We start from the raw sequence: 18127 nt of genomic DNA, 5'->3' as shown, positions 1-18127 counted from the left end.
TTTTGTAGCCAAACTAAAAACTATTTCCATTGTTATGAGATGTCTATTGTTTATTTATCATTTGTGTCTATAACTACAGTATATATAATTTATACTTACTAATATAAACTATACGAATATAAGATTTTCCTTATGAAGCATTAAGATAAAAATATTTTAGGCAATTACTTAAAATAATTTAATATTTTAAATTTCATTAATTGTTTTATTTTAATCGAGTGAATTAAGAAGACAAGATCAAATTTAACACAATTAGATTTTACAACGGTAGTTGTATTTATAGCTATAAATTTATTAATAACACGTCTTTTGGCTGAAATAAAGGTTAATATTATAAATAAATATTGCCTTACTTATGTCACAATTTCGAAAAAACTTGTTTTTCATTTTTATGGTATCAAAAATGTCGTAGTAGAATGGAAATGATGTCACAAGACGTTGCGTGCTAAAGATACAGAATTACACAAGTTAGATTATTGTATAACAAGGGTCGAGATAACGCTTGTAAGCGAGAATTATTGTTTGAAATGTTGGAGCAACTTCGTGCGTTTTGACTTAAATCGTGTTATAATTATTGGGATATTCACTGAGTTTGTAGTTATACCAAAAGTCTTATATAATTAACTTAGGAATGTATTTATGAATTCATTTGGTACAGTAATCAGTAAAGTCATCGAGCTTACAGTGAGTAAATTGATTTAGTCAAATGTAGACTGAAAATATAATTTTGATAAAAATAATATTTACAATGAGAAAATTAAGGACAATGTTATTTATTATCCAATATAAATTTTAGGAGAACTTTATAGCCTATACTTCTATAACTAAACTAACTATACTTAAACTCTGTATGTGTGTCTGTTACGTTTTCACGATTAATCCACTAAACCGATCTTGATGAAATCTTTTATAATATGTATATAAAGCAAGCAACCCCAAGGCAAGACATAGGTTACATTTTTCCTATTTTTATTTCATACCCGGAGATGACCACATTCGCGGACACTCTTCTTCACACTTCAAACAACCAAGTCTATGCCAAGTCTAAGTCTATGCCAGTTAATATGACCTAAATCTACTTCTAAGTAAGCGAGCTGATGCGTCAACCTCCTCGAGCTCGTTTATGGCTAAGTAATTTTAAAACCATCATCGGGAATAAAAACCTTCCTTTCGAAATATCAGTAATACATTATATAAATTTTTGGGATCCAATGCTCGTTAAAAATTACATTTAAAATTTCTGATATCCATTTTTATTGGAGTGAAATATATGATTCCATTGCATATTTTATCTTTAAATAAATATAGTAATTCAGATCCAGATACGACATCTGATTTATGTATCGCTCCCATTATAACATCAGAAACTTAATTAATGGTTAACTGATCACTAATCAATGACATTAAGCAAATGTTTATATACACATTTACCAATATTGTACTTAATTATGTTTCCGCCATGATTGTTACCATAATATGTAATATGCATACAATATATTCTACTAATTTTATCAACGCAAAGCAAGTTAAAATTATGAAACTTGTCAATGCACTGGTGGAATAAAATGAATTTTGTGTGATTTACGTGTGATGGAAGGAACAGTGCAATTCTCTATCTTTAGCTTCATAAAATTGACTTGTCCGAAGCGTTTGTATTACTGAGAATTCCAATAGCTTTTATTAGTCGAACTGAAGATACGAGACTCAAGATTACAAGCTAGCACTAGAGTCTAGTGAGGAGACCATTGATACTGTTTATTATAATATTTACTAAGTTACTCATAACAACAATATATTGACAATAATGATTATGTCTGATATATTCAGGAGAGAAAATGATTAATGGAACAAAAGAAATTGGATCTTTCCGCTGTAAGTGATCACTTCATTATTTTTTCTTCCATTATATAATCTTAGGTATAAGTAGTAAGGAAAAATCTTTCCTGCGTGATTCAGATATCACGCGAATCAATTAGCACCAATTTATTTTACCTAATTGTAACATCGTTATAAGAATAAATGCTGTAGCAAAAGGTCGAAAATTATTGACGACAATTTGTGTGGCGCTTAAAGCCCTTTTAGCACGGAGTTATGAAAATGACTCGGAGAACATAAAATATCATATGAGACCTGTGTTTGATTTAGCTCCAGTTGTGACGGATGTCGACCCAAAAAGATTTAAAAATTAAGGAATAGTGAATGCATCTTGAGTTTTTGTACTTGGCATGCACACCTATCTATTCCGTCATAGTTATCGTATCATATTACGTATTAGTCTTTAAATAATGAAATTATAATAATCTCAAGTAATGAACAGTATCAGAGATATTTGTAAAGAGCAACCGGAATTTTCAATTAGAGCGTCCGAATTGATCAAAATTAATCAAAACAAGCAAATCGCGTAATATAATTTCAGTTCCACATTTGTATTGTGAAGACCTTTGATGAAATTCTCATATATATTAAGTGTACGGAAAACGATCTAAATGGCTCTAATAAGCTTTGTGTACTGTACTATTTAAAATATTTGATACATTTTAAAAATATTCCGGAATTAAGGTAATTTTTGAAGTGAAATGTGAAATTCACCAAATTTTGTATACATGCAGAGAAATTTGAAACCAGTGTTACTTTTTATGATAAGTTATAATTTATATATTAAATCGGTTAGGACTTCTAGTTCAATGCTACAATTTATTTCAGCCACTTAAAGAAAATATATGATAAATTGACAATTATTAAAATAACAAATTTAAGAAATCTATATAATATCTGGATTAAAATTTTGTTCCTTTTATGAAATCGATTAATAAATAAACACAACGCATTAACGAGAGTATACAATGAAACCGGCTTGCAATAAATCCAAGAGCAAGAAATATGAGAAGCAACTTTAAAGTTTTTAACTTTCTCCTATAATGTTGCAAGTCTATAAAGTTTCTCCAATAAATAAAAATAAAAACTAAGTCTAGTCTACACACACATATTTACATATTCGACTAAATTTATAATAAATATAAATATATATAAATAAATGCTTTCAAAATATGTTCACACATATCATGTATATAAAATCAAACTAAAACGAATTATATACAAAAATTTAAATAATACATTTTAATGAATATTATATTTTAAATAAAGAACGTTAACATTTTTAATACAGCTATATTATGAAATAAGGACAACATTTTAATAAGTAAAAAATGTTAAATTCTACATATTAATGAAAAATTTCACCGTATTACAAAAAGTTCTAAATCATGCTATCGTTTGAACAATGCAAATTCTACTAATGAAAACATTTTACTTTATAATAAGGAATTGTACGCTGTTCCAGATTGAAGGTCAACGAACTCCACTTATGATAATCTCCCATTTGCATAATAATAATAATATAAAAACATAACTGTCTTAGTAATATTGTAGTAGTTTTAACAATTGATAAATATTGTAATGTTTTTGAAATTTTAATACACTCGGTGGTAAAGCTTTATACAAGATGCAAGTGCGACTAGATGGTTCTACCTCAAATACCATTAGCTACAACTTTGATGGTTTGATGAAAAATGGTTAATATTTCTGACTGTGGCAATGCCAAGGTGGTCGTTAATTACCATTTGACCACCCGTTACCGATCAGCCATCCTATATTAAATTACCAAAGTTACGTCATACTTAAAATAAATTATATCCAACAATCTTTTGTTTACATTCTGAACAACTTGCACCGAAATGGGTCATACATATACCGTGAAAAGATATCACGAAAATTTTAGTATTTTGTCGCCAACGCCATTATACGTACACTGTTGCAGCTCAGAAATGTGTTATTCCTTAGAGAATCACGTTTCAAACATTTCATGTCGTACAGCTGAAGTGAGAAATACTATCGCGTATTTGATAATATCACTAGCGTGCTAAGAGAATTGTGACAGTGATTTATAAGTGAATATTTTCTTTCTTGTAAAATAATGATAAGTGATTAATTTGTTAAACGCAATATAGATTATGTATTACGAAAAATAACTATATATATTTTGAATAGTTCAGCAGGCGAACAACTTGCCACCTGATGGCAAGACTTGGTGGTAAGGCTTTGTGAAAGCTCGCGTGGTAAAGTACTGCATACTCATCAGATGTTCTATCGCAAAACAGTAGTAAGGGCTATTGTTGCGTTTCGAAGCATGACGTCTTAGTATCCAATGTCAGTAGCGTATTGACGATGTAAGAGTTGATTAATATTTCTTATAATGCCAATGGTTATGGGTGTTGTCGACCATTTACCATCAAGAAATATAAAAGAATAAAATGAAAATAAGTCACGATGGCCCATAGACATAGACTCTGTAACCATATATTAATCCTCCCTTATATCGTCAATGCGTCACTAAGTTAGGGAACTAAGATCCCTTGTGCCTGTAGTTACACTGGCATAATTGTAAACTAATATTTTTTATGTTACACGGAAATTAGACGACGTAAAACGAAGCATAACTTTTTAAATAAATGAAAGTAATATAGGCGATGGTATTTTTTGTTTTAATTATGGCATATTTTTAAATGAGCTGCGTTGAGTAATTCGTCACCGTCATTTACTTATTAGCACTGTAAGATATTAATGTGATATAAATAGCTTACTGGGCGGCATGTGATTTATAACGAATTATATTATTTTTTATATTGTTTAAAATAATAATTAATAACTAACTAATTTATAACATAAAACACAGCATTATTTTGTTTGTTTTTTTTTGTTTTTATCTTCTTATACCACCGCGCTGCTCCAATAAAGGACATAAAAATTCAGTACTGCTTGCCTGGATTTGAATCCGCAAATCGATTAAGATTCACGCATTTAAACTAACTTGCATCTTGGCTCGTCGGGAAATATTATTTGTAAATTACTTTTAATGTATTCATTTTGGTTTGATTAAAAATTAATATAAATTAAGCACTTGTATTCCTGTAAAATATGAAATGCCTTAATAAGAAATATAGGACTTTAATGTATTTTTTACAGAATAATGTATATAATGTATAAGACACATAAATATTCAGCATCTTACGTTAAATATTTCACTCAGTACAAGTTGAGTCAGAACTTGCTATCGCGTATTAGATAATGTCTCCAGCTTGCAGAGAAATATTTCTCAATGGCGTCAAGGGAATGTATGGTAAGTATATATGTTTAACATATGGTTTTTTTATTTATTGGATTTATATTAAATATAGCTCGTTCAAATTAGGCCATCAAGACAAACATTTACTGGTGGTAGGGCTTTGTGCAAGCTCGTCTGGGTAGGTACCACCCACTCATCAGATATTCTACCGCAAAACAGCAATACTTGATATTGTTGTGTTCCGGTTTGAAGGGTGAGTGAGCCATTGTAATTACAGGCACAAGGGACATAAAATCTTAGTTCCCAAGGTTGGTGGCGCATTGGCTATAAGCGATGGTTGACATTTCTTACAATGCCAATGTCTAAGGGCGTTTGGTGACCACTTACCATCAGGTGGCCCATATGCTCGTCCACCTTCCTATTCTATAAAAAAAAAAAAAAACATTGTAAGAATCTGTGTGTCGGATGATTCTAGTACACGTGTTGCACCACTTGAGTGGTGTGGTGAAATAAGCTTCAAGTCTTTTCCTCAAGAGAAGATGAGGCTTTACCCCAGTGGGACATTATAAATATTATTACTACTAACTATGATTCACGTAGCCGGTTTTTAGTTTCATTGTATACAAGCGGACATTCTTTTTACGAAAAATAATGATTAAGATGTTTATTATATAATAAATAACTGCCTAGTTTTTGTTTTATGTAATAGGTAGATGGAATGGCAAGTGGGTAAATGGTAATCGGATTGGCAAGTGGGTAAATGGTAAGTGGTCACCACTGCTTATAGTCCTTAGCGATGTAAAAAATATTAACCATTCCGTAAATCGTCAATGCGCCACCAAACTTAGAAGTTATGTCCCTTGTGGCTGAAGTTGCTCACTCATCCTTCAAACCGGAACACAACAAGATACTAAATATTGCTGTTTATTATAATATATATGGAGTGGGTGGTACCCACCGCCAAGGGAATTGCTTATATTTTTTATCAAAAAATGCTATAAAATATGTTGTTACCGTCGTTTCTCAACGTCAAATATTTCACTTTGCACGTTTCAAGTCAAGTAAGGAATTACTATCGCGTTTTTGATAACGTCACCAGCTTGCTGAGAAATATTGCTGCTATGTGTAGTTTACATTTTAGTGCTTAGTAAATTTACAAAGTGACTGTTATAAAATATTTATTTACGTGTTATATTATATACTTGTTACGGTTTTATTATATATTACTATACTATAATATACTGTAAAAATAATTAAATAAAAAATATTCATCTACCTACTAAGTAAATGAATACTAATAATTATAATATAACCCCTTTAGAGTTGCTAACGTTACAAGCTTTAGTTTACGTCACACCATCAAATAGCTCATCTTAACAGCATTTTGAAAGCATAATAGATTTTTACAAGTATTTTTTTATTATTAAATTACTCACCCTAATGAACTAGGAGTAAGAGGGTAAGCCGTGTGGTAGGAAGCACGAACATATCCCGAGCCGTACCTGTAAAAAGCAAACAATACGTAGAAATACCTAGAAATTTCGGGAATATTTTGATAGCTTTTATTATTTTAACAAATTATTATTTACTTGTATGATATACTCGTACAAGAACGTGAATTTCACGCGTGTCACGTCATTACGCTAAAGCGGGTTTAACTTACAAGATAACTTACAAGATAATATTATATACTTAAACTATACCCGAAATGCCCTTTATCTTTTAAAAATCACGAGAATGGAGACCATAACTTTATAGTCGGACAATGAATAAAATGAAAATTAGTTTTTATATTAAGAATATCGTTATGCACACTTTCATAGTACAAATCTCTTTGGTCTAGTGACTATACAACTCGAGTCAAATCATAACTTACATTTATATATCACAAATGTACATAAAATATTTATAACTGTTTTAAATACATATTTTATTTATTTATACATATTAGCACAAAACAATGCATATTTTTTTATTTAATTCAAATCGCGACCTCAAAAAATATGGAATATTTTAAATTATTCTAAAAATAAAATAGTATTACCTGCTCAATGTATTATAAAATGAAGGCTTTTTTATTTAACAAAAAAATCATGTAATTTAATTTCGCCATTTCGCTTAGGACGTACAATATACTTATAGTAGCAAATCAAGAGTGGGTCTAACAATTCAATACAAATAGACTTTATTGTACATCAAATCATGAGCAAAAAATAGACAAGGAATACTGAAACAAAGTTGGTACAAAGACTTACTCATAAAACAATTTCATCCAGACAACGTTTGGGTAGACGATATCATGTTCAATAGATCCTAATCTAAAAGAAAATGTTGACTTTGTGTTGATTTAGTCGGTATATTTATTTTTATTGTTCTGACTATGATAATAGCTATAAATAACGATAAAAGAACCTGTAAAATAATGTCCTAATGCTGTACACAGATCTTCTCCCGAGCAGAAGGTTTATTGCTTTATATACGACACTGTTCCAAGAGTCAATGATGATGTTGATCTTCTCCTGGTCAATTTTGCTCACGGCCAGAAAGATTCTTAAAAGAGATTAACCAACTGTACAGGACATATTATAGTGCATACGTGTGGGTGCCAATACAGATGCACTCTGTATAAACTCACTCTCATAATCCGATGGCACGGCAATTTGACCGGAAAGAGTTCAGGCGCTGGACCGACGGATCGACTTCCAACCATCAGACCCCGGGATACTACTGAGTCTTTTTCGAGATCTTCGACAAAAAATCCAATAGCTTTTTATTGGCTCGACCTGGGGTTTGTACCAGGACCTTAGACTCTTCGGCCTTATATTTAGCTAGTAAACCAAAGAATCAGTCTATAGTCGATACACAATATGTGGCGTCATGTCATCTGACACATGCAGGTTTTTTTAATTATGTTTTCTTTCTAGATTAATTATAATCAAACATACTTGGCCATCTCGACTTTATCTTTGCTCATCTGCCTATCTTAATACTCATATGTATCGCACGGAACAGGATATTGGTTAGATATAAAAATAAAAAATAAACTTTTGAAATTGTCATAGCTGCAATACCTCATTCAGTTAACGTTCGTTAGTTATACGGCTTTACTAACACCTCACGTTTTGTTTTGACAGCTCTTGACGGATTTCCACTTCACACGTACTCATGCAAAAATCGCAAAGGATAACCTTTGACAATGATTTCCTCTTCTCAAAAGACCAACTTTTCAGGGTGGAATCGATTGTTAGCTTCCGCATGTTTTGCTGAAAACTGTGTTTAGTCAACCATACTTATGTCTACTGACTTTTCCAGTGCGATAACTGACAACTAAGATCTTACAAAATACATTAACGGGAGATTGCCGGTTCAAATCCTTGCAACTGCCACTGAATTTTCATATGCTCAAGTAGGCGAATAGGGCACGTGATGGTAAGTGGTTACTACTGCTAATATACATTGGCGATGGTGATATAATTATGTGGGATTACCAACCAAAATCACTGCGATGTTGTCCTCGGTATGGGATCGTATATATATCGCGTCCAAAGACCCTCCAGTAATAGAACATTATTTATATATATCCCAACTAAAACTGACTTTAAGCTATAAATTGGCCGATTTATCAATAAGGTATAATAATCATCATCAGAATGGACACCTTTTCCTTTAACAGTAACAAACAGTAACAGCCTGTGAATGTCCCACTGCAGAGCTAAGGCCTCCTCTCCTTTTTGAGGAGAAGGTTTGGAGCTTATTCCACCACGCTGCTCCAATACGGGTTGGTGGAATACACGTGTGGCAGAATTTCAGTGAAATTAGACACATGCTGGTTTTTTACGATGTTTTCCTTTACCGTAAAGCACGAGATGAATTATAATCACAAATTAAGCACATGAAAATTCAGTGGTGCTTGCCCGGGTTCGAACCCACAATCATCGGTTAAGATTCACGCGTTCTTACTACTGAGCCATCTCGGCTTTTTTTCGTATAAGCACGTCCAAATTGCTTGATATATACATTTGTAAATATAACAATAGGTTAATGTGTATGTCTTAAACATTTTAGGAAAAATATCGTATTACGTATATAAACAGTATATCTTCTTAGTTACGTTTTGTGTAACCAGTTTTGCTGTTGTATCATTGTAAGACACATTGATATAGGCTACTTATGTAACTTGGTTATGTAATAAATTAATATTTAGTTTTAGAATGTTCTTTTTCAATGAACTTTATAAACTTAGGCTTTTGGTAAATAATTATAGTTACTGATGTATTAACTTTAACTTTTTATGATCAATGGTTTTTAAGATATATTATATGTACAAATTGAATTGAACATTACAATTGTAATAGCACAAATTGTAATTCAACCCTTTAATTTGTAATGTATTGAACTCATTAAAAACATTATTAACATTAATATGACGAGCCTATCCACCTAGCTTCATCGTCAAATCAGGGCAACGCCGCTATATAACTTAGTGACAGGGACTTGTTTAAGCTGGATATGTACCACCCACTCATCATGTATTCTACCGCCAAACAGTTCTAAGTAATTTAATTGTTGTGCTTCTGTTTGAAGGGTGTGGACCATTGAAACTAGACACAAGAGACATATCATCTAAGTCCCTAAGATTAGTGGCGTATTGGCGATGTAAGGATTGGTTAATATATGTATGATGTTTAACGTCGTTAACGTTATGATATATAGCCGAGATGGCCCGGGGGTAAGAACGCGTGAATCTTAACCGATGATCGTGGGTTCAATCCCGAGCAAGCATCACTGAATTTTCATGTGCTTAATTTGTGATTATAATTCATCTCGAACTTTACGGTGAAGGAAACATCGTGAGAAACCTGCATGTGTCTAAATTCACTGAAATTCTGCCACATGTGTTCCACCAACCCACATTGGAGCAGCGTAATGGAATAAGCTCCATACCTTCTCCTCTAAAAGGGAGAGGAGGCCTTAGCCCAGCAGTGGGACATTCACAAGCTGTTACTGTATAGGCGGTGGTGACTTACGATCAGGCGATCCACTTATCAGTCTTCCTGCCTTCGATACGATAAAAAAAATACATACGAATTTTAAAATCGATACGACGATTTTTATAAATATATTCAAATCGAATGTACAGACACAAAGTCAATATTTATGTAAATATAGTTAAAGCTACAGTTAGCGAAGAGTCAAAGCTACTATAAAGCGTACAAATAAAAGTATTCTGCGTTATTTCTGTTAGCAATAATAAAATCTTTAAAAACAAAATGGTATGCATTATGTTACTTTTTTTTGGGCAATTTGTAGACAAAGGATTGAAAATTTCACAAACTTTATTATAATCTGTATTGTGTCTAATTTATTTCTTAGTTTGATTTAGTGATTATTTCTAAAAATGAGACATGGTCCTCTAGAATCATGCCAAGTAGAGCACGGTCCATGCCAAAATAAGGCAGAAGATATTTTTATATATTTTTTAATTTTAACTCTATATGGCTAAATATATACTATTGAGAGGATGTTTTGGAAATAAAATATTTATTACACGTGTTTGCTGTATCGAATGTAGGTTTACAATATAATTGGATTTTTTACCCAAATAAAAAAAAAAAACGTTCCAATTTCGAAAACGCTTGTGCTATTGATTGAACCCATTGATGCAAATTTGATCATAACAATTATAGAAACACTTTGTTTAATACAATTATTGCCAATTTTTTCGTTGATAATAACACTACAGTTGGTCAATTGATAACAAACAAAAAATGGTTGACAAACAGAGAAATAAAAGATACTAAACTGTTTTCTTTTTGCCTATTTATATACAGGTTTTATACAAACCGGTTTTATTTATGTTTTCATACTCGACGTCAACGATCAATCACTGATTTAGATACACCCAGTCCAGGATTATAGGAATAGTAGACTTTTCGAAATATGTCGAGTGCTTAAATGAAACCAGAATCTATAATAATATATAAAATATAATAGATATGAAGTTAAGTCAAAGCAGTATTTTTTTATTATTAGTTTCCATACGTAGCTGTTTTTATTTATGTGCTTTTTTAACAAAAATTATAAACTTTATTCAAGTAAACTCTTCTAAGCGTTATTGAATCGTCTTGTCACAGATTTAAATTCATTCGGATTGTGGATTATGTAGTTACACTTTTTTACAAATTAAATATATAATCAACTATTTATTATATTATGCAATTAAATTTATATTATATGTAATGAAAATCTACATAAATGAACTCCGCGGTTTTATATCTTTTATTTAAATTTTGACACGAAGACTTGGAGTTATAAGTATACCTTTACTTCTCGTGTTGGATAAATCTTATTTAATATTCCTTTTCAAACATAAGATTTATAATAATATTCAATTTTGTATTCTAAATATGTTTTATAATTAATTTACAAATTTGAAGCAGTACCGAGTTTTCATGTGCTTAATTTGTTTTCATAATTCATCTCGAGTTCTACAGTAAAGGAATATTGTGATGAAACTGGTTGAAATTCTATCAAACTAAATCACTTCTCCTCAAAGGGAGGGCTTAGTATTAGTCCATTTAAACGCTCTGACTTTAAACTTCTTTTATATAATCCTAACTAATATTATAAATGCAAATTTGAATTTGTTAATTTGTTAACGTTTTAACTACTAAGCCTGTTATCATAAAACTTTGCATACTACAAGTATGCGAAAGTCACAGATACAGTAAGACACCAAACACTTGCCCGCCGGGCTTCACATGTGTGCGCAGCTACGTATGGAAACTAATAATAAAAAAATAGAAAGAAAGAAAAACGTCATATATTAATATTTTTTATTAAAACAACACATCAAAGTAATCATTTAATCAACTTTGTAATACTTTTTGCTGGCGATTGTCTCAATCTTAACTGAATGCAGTTCAAATCTTAAAATATTCAAAGTGACGTAATTGCTCTCTGGACCGAGGTCGCATAAAAATAAGACAAAGGGATTTTTCTCGTCTGACAAACAAACACAATGTCGCCTATTGTGGCAAACAATAACTTGACAACAAAAACGGCGGGCAAAATGTTTTTTTTTTTTAAAGGAGACCGACTGAGGTAATTGCCTCACGGCAATGTCAAGTACACAATCGTCATATTTAACAAAAGAATACGAGAAAATTAAAAAAAAAGTCATAAAGGGCTTCTACTTAAGATATAATAACATTATTTATTTAGGAAAATTTTACTACGGTATAAAAAAACATGTACGCGCTTTCACTCAAACAAAATATATCCTTTGGAACACAGTTATATTGACACAACTCCTAAAGCGCCATTTTTAATATAATGTTCAACTTTGCCATAGAAAATGTCACCAGCAATATTAACCATTTCCAACATCAATTGTCCAACCATGGCATCTAAGATGTCACATCCCTTGTGCCTTTAATATTTACACTAGCTCACTCACCATCAAAGTTTTCATCACCATATCTAGTACAACTTAGTACTAGAAACTGATAAAGAGTACATCTAGATGGCCGTGCATTTCAATATGTAGAAAAATTCAATCAAATGTCACCGTTCTCTATATCCAGCAAACTATATCCAACTATACTTGAATATTATATAGACTACATAAAATTCAATTATACAAGCCTGTCAAAAAAATCTAGATAGCAGTAATAGTTTTTTGAACATCACAACGATTATAAACTCTATTCGAAGTGAACTTGAACTATTATGAAAACATGTTCAGTTTAAAAAAAAAACACGTGAGTCTTTTTTTTAATATGGAAGAGCGTTTAGGATAGCAACAGTATTTGTTATTAGTTTTAAAATTCATACGAAGCTTAAAAACTTTTTTGTTTCTTATGATCGAAGAAAATATTTGGATAATAATTCTCCACACGTATTATTAAAGGCCTTTGTATTGATAATAAAGCGAAAGGAAATCCAAATTTATTGGAATGTTTCATTCCAAAGTATGTGTGAAAAACCGTACTTTTTGTTGAATATTTATTCTTATAATTAAAAAAAAAAATTTCAATTTACACGAAGCCAGATTTGTTCATAAAAATCTGAAACAAAAGATAATGAGTGTGTGCGACTTTAGCTGCATGATAATTACAAGAGAATAATAAAAGAAGAACATTAGTTAGAACAAACGGTAATTAGCCGAAAATATCTCTTGCGAAATTTGCAAAGGCTTACACGCTAGTTAAGGAGGCCGTAAAATATATATAACAGAAATGCAAAAACTTCGCTTACAAACATGTGACAAAGTATTGTTCTTAAAGAAGAAAATATTAAAATATTTTTTTTAGGATCTAAACAAAACACACAAAACTTTATATATATATATATATATATATAAAACTTTTAATTTATACAAAACTTCAGACGTTATATTTTCTATGCTACAAATTCTCTCTCTTGAACTCATTGTAAAGTAGATTTTGTACTTTTAAACCACTCGAAATATTTTAAAGAATATCGGTATTTATTTATGATATATTTCAGATACATTGTTCTGTGTGGTCTTATAGAAGAAAACATTAAGAAATTTTTTGTTTTTTGAGCAATGGTGACCATATATCATCTGGTGGACCATTTGCCTGTCAAGCCACCTATCATAAAATAAAATTATTAGTTGTACTCTCCTTATTCAAAATAAACCTCAAGGCTTTTCTACTCTATTTCTTCTGAGATACCTTCCGGAAAGAAATGTGTCGGTTTTGTACTTTTGTAAATGTTCTTAACATGTTTATTGTAAGACTTAGTCAGATTGTAATATATAATACAAATCGAGATACGAATTATTTTTAAATATTATACTACTGAAGACTTTCATTTTTTATATTTATCAATAATAATCTATATTTTTAATCTGGCAACCAGAACATCGACAGATACTCTTTATGGCGGGAAACTGATAGACTTTGAATTATTTTTACGAGCATTGCGGATTGCGTGTTGAGATCTAGTTCTTACATTATCAACTTATTATTTTTATTTTTAATTAAACTTTTAGTACCACTTGAGGACATTTTAAGTATAATTGGAGACGCAATACGCGGAATTCCAGTGCAATAAATTCTTTCATATTTGCGAGAAGTGAAGAACACATCAAAAACTAGCAATGCAATTTTTAACCACGTCGTTACGCCTGTGCACATTAAAATTCGCAAACATTGCACAATTCACATTTCTTTTTTTTATTTTTATAGTATAGGAAGGTGGACGAGCATATGGGCCACCTGATGGTAAGTGGTCATCAAACGCCCTTAGACATTGGCATTGTAAGAAATGGTTGACACCATCGCTTATAGCCAATGCGCCACCAACCTTGGGAACTAAGATTTTATGTCCCTTGTGCCTGTAATTATACTGGCTCACTCACCCTTCAAACCGGAACACAACAATATCAAGTACTGCTGTTTTGCGGTAGAATATCTGATGAGTGGGTGGTACCTAACCAGACGAGCTTGCACAAAGCCCTACCACCAGTAAACAGCACAATTCGCAGTCATTGTAGTAAACAAACTAGTGCGAGGACTATGTCGATAAATTATAAATGTCAATACCGTGGCAGAAGTTTTTAAGACCGATTACCACCATGGAAATTTGCAACACCGGAGGATTTGCAGGTTTGATGCCGTCCTTTCAGGAATAAATTATAAAATGATGTAAAAACAAAGAATATATTTGTATTTATATAATTATTATTAACGGTAAGATTAAGGGAAACAGTGGTTTTATAATAAAATTATTATAAGCACTTGTACCCTTTTATTGCTGATCATAAATCTGATTTTTAAATAGATTATAAAGGTAACAGATCCTATAAATAATATTTAATAAATAATTCAAGTAATATTACATCCATTGGTATAAAAATATCGATGTTAAAACTATGGGAGGAACAACGTCCTTCTTTTAGTATTTCATACTTCCTTTCATTTTTGTCGTATTACTTTTCCATTTTTTTAAACAATACTTAGTCATATTATTTTGCTGTCGTTAAGGTGCCAGGCCTTATTTACTTTTTTACAACCATACCCAATTCCTTTTTATAAAACAAAATGGCAATTCCCATTGACACACATTACATTCGATACAATCATCAACTTACCTTCTTAAAGATTGATAAATAGTTTGTTTTCATACTTAAAAAGTAACTTCGATAGACGACGTGTCGTACAGAACAGAACGTTACACACACAGACACAGCAAATGCACAGGTTTTGACGAATATATTTATAGTATTGGCCTCATAAATATATGTTTTTGTACAATAGATCTATATATAAATCATAATAAATCACATATAATTTTTACACTTGAAAATTGACTATATATTCATATGTTTTAAATTTTATAAACCTTCATGTTTTTATCAAAAGTTATTTAGAACTAAGACTAAGTCTAAGAACTAAGACAACACAAGACACCATAGATAAAATTATATATTTTATTTTCAGGCATTTATTGAATATATTTTACGATTTGTAACCAAGGCGTCTTCGACATTTTTATTCAAGATAATATACTGGAAATTGGCAAAATGTGAGATCTGTATTCACATGAGGGATCTTTGTGTTGTGTTGAATTCCGTGCCACTTGTTATATATAACGGAAATTACTAGGTTCTTGTACGTTGGGTATAGAAGTTGGCCTTGTAACGCCTACGGTTGGTCTACTACTAAAACCAAAAGCATGAAATGTGTAGTAAATAATATTAAATTTTGAAATATTAGGTCCTTAAATACGAAAGTGACGTTTTGTAGGGAAGGAATATAAAGTAATATTTTTTTTGTAAAATATATTTTGTTAATCAAGGTATGCACCGTTGTTATCTATGCACGTTTGCCATCTCATATTTAATTCACTGATCCCTTTACTACAAAAACCATGGGGGCGAGAATCAATAAACTCTTTGAAGGTGGCTTGGACTGCCACATCGGAGTTCAATTGTTTTCCTTGTAAGAAGTTGTCCAAATTCCAGAATAAATGGTAATCTGTTAGAGCAAGGTCCGGAGAGTATGGTGGATGTCGCTGACATTCCACTTGTAGCTCATCTAACTTAGTGGTTGTTTGTTGTGGAGTGTGTGGTCTTGCGTTGTCGTGAAGCAGCAGTGGCCTAGAGTGATTGACCAATCTCAGTTGTTTAGCAGCTAGTTCTTCCTTCATAGTTTGCAGTTGCTGACAATAGATATCTGTCGTAACCGTTTGGCCAGATTTAAGAAAGCTGAAGTGAACGACACCGGTGCTAGTCCACCAAACACTCACAAGTAATTTTTTCTGAGTCAATTTTCATTTAGGGCAGGATTTAGCTGGGTCTTCAGGGTTCAGCCATTGCGACTAGCGCTTCCGATTATCGTACAGTATCCACTTTTCATCACAAGTAACGATTCGATTTAAAATCACTTCATTATCGTGTCGGTTGAGCAAAGTAACACAGCAATTCATGAGGTACCCATCGTTCAAGTTTTTTTACTTTCCCGATTTGTTTCAAGTGGATTAATACAGTTTTATCACTTACCCCGAAGCCTGCAGCCTCATCTCTGAGGTGCTTTGTGATGGATCCGCTTCCACAATAGCCTTTAATTCTTCATTTTCCACTTTGGTCTTCGGCCATCCACGGGGTTGGTTCTGAAGGTTGAAATTTCCAGAACAAAAACGTTGAAACCAAAAACGTACTGTGCTTTCTTTTGCGACACCAGCGCCGAACACATCATTAATCCTTCGAGCTGTTTCTGCAGCACTGGTGCCACGGTAGAACTCGTACTCGTAAATATACCGATATTTCATGTTTTCCATTGTGCGATAATAAGTGACGTAAAAAATAATGAGGAAAAAACAAATGAATAACTGGTTTTAAAACTCAAATGTACCAGCTAAATTAATTTATTAATTTGAATTTGGAATTCTTAACCAAAGAGGAGATATTTCAGATCAAAATGGTCAGTACGAGAAACTACTAATTTCATACGTAAGGACCTAATATTACATTCTAAGAACTTGTACGCTTATAGTTTGAAATGTATTGACGAATGAGTCACGCTTAACATGAAATTTTCATTCAAATAGGTAGTGTATAAATAGAACTTTTACTGGTGGTAGAGCTTTGTGCAAATTCGTCTGGGTAGGTACCACCCTTTCATCTGATATTCTAACGAAAAACAGCAGTACTTGATATTCTGGTTAACATGTCTTACAATGCCAATGTCTATGGGCGTTGGTGACCACTTACCATCGGGTGGCCTAATTGCTCATCCGCCTACCTATACAAAAAAAGTACAAATATCTCGTTAAAGAGATTATAACTCAAATTCTTTGATTGATTATTGCACACTTTATTACATTTATGGATTCAAAACAAATCACAGTCTAAATCAAGATTGTATAAGCAAATGCGAAGACGATAAGTAGTTTTAATTTATTTGACTTACCTTGAATTATTATAAGCAATAATTTACCGAAACTCGGGTTGACTTGTGCCTCTGCTATCGCTTGGAGCCCTTTGTACATTGCTTAAGATGATTTGTTACTGCAGCCTAATGTTTCCTTCTTAAAGCTGATAAAACTTAACAAGCGAAAATAGTCTTTACTGATTAAACTGTTAGATCATAAAATAGCATGCATGTATTATGTATTGCTGTTGAGGCGAATAATAGGGGGTATGTTACTTTCATAGGTTATGTTGTATGTTTATATTTTATTAATAGTGAATTATTATATTAACGTCTATATGATTATATTTTTTCATAAAACATAGACTTGATTTAATTATTCACTATATACTTCCAAAATACCATTTATTGATCATCATCATGAAAATCTTCACTCATACCCTTGGCATAGTAAGAAGTATATAATTGTTTTTGTTTTAATCTTACGTCATATAGTAATTTTGAGGTGTGAAGCCTATAACATAATCAGTACTTTCCTTCTCGTGTGAGCTGCGACGTTTGAATCACCCGAGCATCGTGATTAATATTCGGCTTGTGTAAC

General features: G+C 31.7%; 1 protein-coding gene across 1 annotated transcript in view; it reads right to left on the bottom strand.

Annotated features, from left to right (window-relative positions):
- Window positions 1–18127, bottom strand: part of LOC126777573 (zwei Ig domain protein zig-8-like) — a 183287-nt gene that overhangs the window by 130986 nt on the left and 34174 nt on the right. The window contains exon 2 of the mRNA XM_050500637.1: window positions 6559–6624. The gene's annotated coding sequence lies outside the window, so the exon portion shown is untranslated. The remainder of the gene's footprint in view (window positions 1–6558; window positions 6625–18127) is intronic.

The sequence above is a fragment of the Nymphalis io genome, chromosome 23 (assembly GCF_905147045.1).
Source record: "Nymphalis io chromosome 23, ilAglIoxx1.1, whole genome shotgun sequence".
NCBI classification, from domain to species: Eukaryota; Metazoa; Arthropoda; class Insecta; order Lepidoptera; family Nymphalidae; genus Nymphalis; species Nymphalis io.
The sequence above is the reverse complement of the archived record's forward strand: the minus strand, read 5'-3'. Positions and strand labels throughout refer to the sequence as shown.